Genomic DNA, 5,000 nt, shown 5'->3' on the forward strand with positions numbered 1-5,000 from the left:
TGCATGTTCGAGTATGTACACAAAGTCCCCGAATAGCAGCCCCACCGCCGCCGCCGCCCATGAAGAAGAGGAGGAGGAGGAGCGCGGGGCGTCTCAAGAGTTGCCCCGCCCCGAATTACTCCGCCGAGCCACCTCCCCCCCCCCGTCCTCAATTCCGCTCCCGTCCCTCGAGAGAGACACACATACACTGTGTATATATATATACATACATTCCTACATACATATAAATCTACAAACATATATACACACATACATATATACATACATACACACGTACTGTACATACGTGTACAAACACACACACACACACACACACACACAAACATACATGTACACACACACACACACACATACACACACAGATCGAAAGAAGACCACCCCACCCTCCTCCTCGAAGTGCATCTTCCTTCAGACACGAGGTCGTCCTCCAACCGCGACGGGGCCGCCCGATACTGGCCAGCGGTAGATCCGGTTCCTCGTGGCCAGATAACGCAAATCCGACCCGCCCGATCGGATAAGGACCGAAACAGAGAAGACTTGGTTGGCATTTTTCCTTTGCACTTTATTCGTCTCCAGATGTCGAGGAGGGTTATGCCCTGTTCACACGAGCGGTTTGAACCGCGCGAAAACAGCAGAGTCGAGGGAAAATGCGCGGTTGTGTGTGAACGCCTCTAGTGACTTACATTGTAATTGAACCGCTGCGTTTGAAACCGCTAGTGTGAACACAGACTTACTGTTGAATCCGAACTTCCTTCCCTCCCGCAAGTTGCCGCCACTTGATTTTATTCATTCCTCCGGCAGTCCCTCACTGGCGTAAGGATTGTGAATCTCATGATTAAAAATATATATATTAATATAAATAAAATTGACAAAATAAATACATAGATCATGAAATAAATGAATGGTAAAATGAAGTTCAATACCCGCAATTGTGTTATTGTATTATTAGTGTATTATTGTATTACTGTATAACTGGATTATTACTGTATTATTAGTGTGTTACTGTATTATCATCCTGATTTCAGGCAGATTAACGGACGCCTAAGAATGACCTCTACAAGGAGAAATGTGCTTTTTGGCAATTAGACTTAACTTGATGGATTATCTTTAATCGATGGAGATAAAGAATTTAACCCGGAAGAGACTCAAATTCCTGGTCTTCCTAGGGTGAGCCACAGAAATGAATCCATTATCATTATCATCATTATTATCCTCGTTATCATTATTATTATTATTATCATTATCATTATTATTATTATTATTATCATTGTTGCTGTTGTTGTTGATGTTATCATTACCATTATTACTATTATCATTATCATTTTTATTATCATTATTAATATTATCATCACAGTTACGAGGTGAAATATGGGCTCTGACAGGATTCTTTTTATAACTGTTGTTGTTTTTATTATTATTACTTTCATCATCACTATCAAATATAATTGAAATTGACGCGGCATAAAGGGATATTTTCTTCTCGGCTCACTAAATTCTCAAAAGGATGAGGGGAGGGGCCGGGTCACCATGTAAATGAAGATGTGGGGGCAAGATGCTGTAATGATTATAATTTATCTTATACTATTTGTTTTTGTTTTGTCATCATTTGTCTGATATTCATTTATTATTAGTTATATGCTAATTTATCATTTACTATTTACCTGTTTGTTTATTATTTAACTATACCTATGCATTTATGTATTTTATTTGTTATTTACATTATTATAGTTTTTATTTATTAATTTATTATCATTATGATTTTTTTTTCGCATCCGACCTAGATATGGACCAAAAGGTCTCCTGTCGGCATGCTCCGCCTTTGTGATCCTTTGTTTGTAATTTGAGTAAACCAGCTTCGGCGGCCAGACCTTGCTTTGGTGTGTGCTGTCTCTTTCTGCATTGCTTCTGACCCAGACAGTGGGCGGGAGACAGGGATGGCCTTCATCCACAAGGAGCTAAGAGGGGAAAACAAATGGACGTGGGATAGTTAGATCCCTTGGCTGGGCAAACCCCCTTATAAGGGGGAAAATGCCTTTTGGTGTAGGTATGCATGTATGTATGTATGTATGTAAAAATAATAACTATCGGTTTATTAAGTTAACAACGATGCAGTGATACACTGACAATGTACTATTTGAGATAATCTAGAACTACTTTAAACTGAGTTAACGATGTGCAGTATAGACGGAATAGCCCTGTTCTTATAGCGCACTGATGGGCACAAGTTTGTTGTGTCTGGTGGCGTGGCGTGGTAGCGGTGGAGCGTCGGGTGGGAAGAAATATATGTGTATTATTATTACTATTATTTCCCATATATCCCATATATATGGGAAATGAAATGGGTGGGAGTGATTTCTATGCCTTTTTCTTTTTGGCTACCCCCCGTGCAAGGGGGAAAAAGCCTTTGGTATATGTATGTATGTATGTATTATTATTATTCATTATTATCATTATTATTACTAGTTTTATTATTATTACTAGTATTACTAATACTACTATTACTACCTTCCCGAAGCCACTGATTGTCGGTTCGTATTGAGAATACCGAAAGACCGAGTCACACGACATCGATCGATACCAAATCGAAGGGGGGCAGGGGGGCTTCCCCCCTTCCCTGCCCCGGTCACGTGATCATGACCGATTTGCATTCAGAATGTCTCCATTCCCTCAATCGTTCTTATGTGGGGAAGGGGGAGAGGGGAGAGGGAGGAGAAGAGGGGGAGAGGGAAGGGGGTAAGGAAGGGGGGGTGGTAACAGAGAGAAAGGGGAGGGATAAGAGGAGGGGGCCAAAGGGAGAGGGGGAGGAAGAAGGGGAGGAGGAGGAGAGGGAGGCTGGGGTAGGGGAAGGCTGGGGGAGGGGGAAGGGGGAACGGGTGACTGGGGGGGCGAGGTTGGGGTGGAAATGGGGAAAGGGAAGGCTGGGGAGACAGGGGATGGGGAAGGGGGGACGGGTAGGAGGAAGCTGGGGGAGGTGGGCTGGGGAGACTGGGGGAGGGGGAAGGGAGACGGGGAGGAGGAAGCTGGGGGAGGGGGAGATGGTAATGGAGAGAAAGGAGATGGAGAGGGGAGGTGAAGGGGGAGAGGATGGGGGAAGGGAGGGGGATAGGGTAGGAGGAGGAAGAGGAAGGAGGAGAGAGGAAGGGGAGTAGAGGGGGACGAAGAGGAGGGAGGAGGGTGAGGTGGTAGCGGAGAGAAAGGTGGGGATAGAGGGGGAGGCTGGAGGAAGGGGAGGGGGAAGGGGGGAAGCTGAGGGAGGCTGTGGGAGGGGGGAGTCTGGGGGAGGGGGAAGGGGGGAAGCTGAGGGAGGCTGTGGGAGGGGGGAGTCTGGGGGAGGGGGGAATCTGGGACTGGAGGGAGGGGGAATCGGGGACTGGGGGGGATGGGGATACTCCCCACATACTCCTTCACCTGTCCCCGACACCCTTGTACCTGTCATTTGTGCCCAGGATCATGTCCCCCCGACATTTTACTGACAACGCAAGACATTCATTCTGGTTGCCGCCAGGCGATATTATTCAGCCTGTAGGGGGAAAGGATTTTATTTTATTTTATTTTTTTCTTTATTTTATTCTATTTTTATTATTTTTTTTTTTCTATTTTTTTTTTTTTTTTTTTTTGACCCGAAAAAATAAAATAAACTAAAATGTGTTTCGGGAGACATAAAACCATTGTGAGATGAGGTAATAGCAAATTGGGAATAAAAAGAAATAATAATAAACGGACAATTGTTACAATTAAAGATAATTTATTCGTTTATGTGTTCATTTTAATTGAGTTTTTGGAAATAATGGAAGAATGAATTGACGCGTTATTTCATGACCCAAACAAGGTTGGATCGTACAAAAAGAGGAATGGACAGATCGGTGCTGGGAATAAAGAGAAGAGAGCAAATCGGGTGAGAGCCTTGAAAACCCTCTCTCTCTCTGTCTCTCTCTTTAATAAAAATAACAGCAGGTCTTGTGCAAATACAAGCACATCACAAAACGGGAAATACAGCAGAACAGGTTTATATGAATATATGTAGATAAAAGACCGATGTAGTGCCTTGAAAACTCTCTCTCTTTAATAACAATATCAGCAGGTCTTGTGCAAATACAAGCACATCACACAAACGAGAAACAAAGCAGAATCGTTGTACATGAATATATGACCAGCACCATCTACACGCGACAGTCATCATGATTCCTCACATACACGCAAAGATACTGTAAAACTGTTTTACAATGGCAATTGCCGACAGAGTAGACATCCTGTAAGGATTAAAAAATGATAAAAAATACAACGTTTCGCTTGTTGAAACTTCAATAAACAAAAAACGAAATGTTGTGAGAAATTGGTATACTATTTCCATTATCTCGTGACCCACAAGGTGTTGTCTGCCGTGTTGTCACGTACTAAATAAAAAAAATTCAGCATATACCGGAAGTTGTCCATTACCCCGAGTATGTGCATATTGATTTTTTCATTAATTGGTAGGTGATATGAGTAATTGTTATACATGTAAAGAAAAGAGGAGACTTGTCAAACGATGTGACACCTCAGGTCAGGCGACGTTGCCCCGGCTCCCGACCAGGTGCGCGGGTCACTCATTCATCCTTTGTCAGTCACCATGGACGGTCCCCGTTTTCTTTGGAGAGGGTTTAGACGTGGCAACGCTGCTGGTTTTGCCGGCCACATCCTATGGGTCACCAGATAATGGAAGAAGTCTAGTGAACAGCGACATCAATCAGGTATTTTTTATGATCGTCGCGTGTAGGACTCGAATCTACCGCTCAGAGGCGCTGCACAGTAGCCTTATGGCCTCTGAGCGGTAGGTTCAAGTCCTACACGTGACGGTCATAAAAATTATCCGAAAAAACGAAACGTTGTAGTTTTAATAAATCCTTCATCCTAATATGGAGTTTACTTTGACTCAGTAAAACTGATGTGAATTCAATCAAAACCTACATTATACGCAATATAATAAGAATAATGTGACTACAATACATATATTAGAATTA

General features: G+C 43.1%; 1 protein-coding gene across 8 annotated transcripts in view; it reads right to left on the reverse strand.

Annotated features, from left to right (window-relative positions):
• Positions 1 to 5,000, reverse strand: part of LOC143020023 (uncharacterized) — a 432,500-nt gene that overhangs the window by 315,587 nt on the left and 111,913 nt on the right. The gene's annotated exons all lie outside the window — the stretch shown is intronic.

The sequence above is a fragment of the Oratosquilla oratoria genome, chromosome 38 (assembly GCF_046742065.1).
Source record: "Oratosquilla oratoria isolate Oo_2021 chromosome 38, ASM4674206v1, whole genome shotgun sequence".
Lineage (NCBI taxonomy): Eukaryota > Metazoa > Arthropoda > Malacostraca > Stomatopoda > Squillidae > Oratosquilla > Oratosquilla oratoria.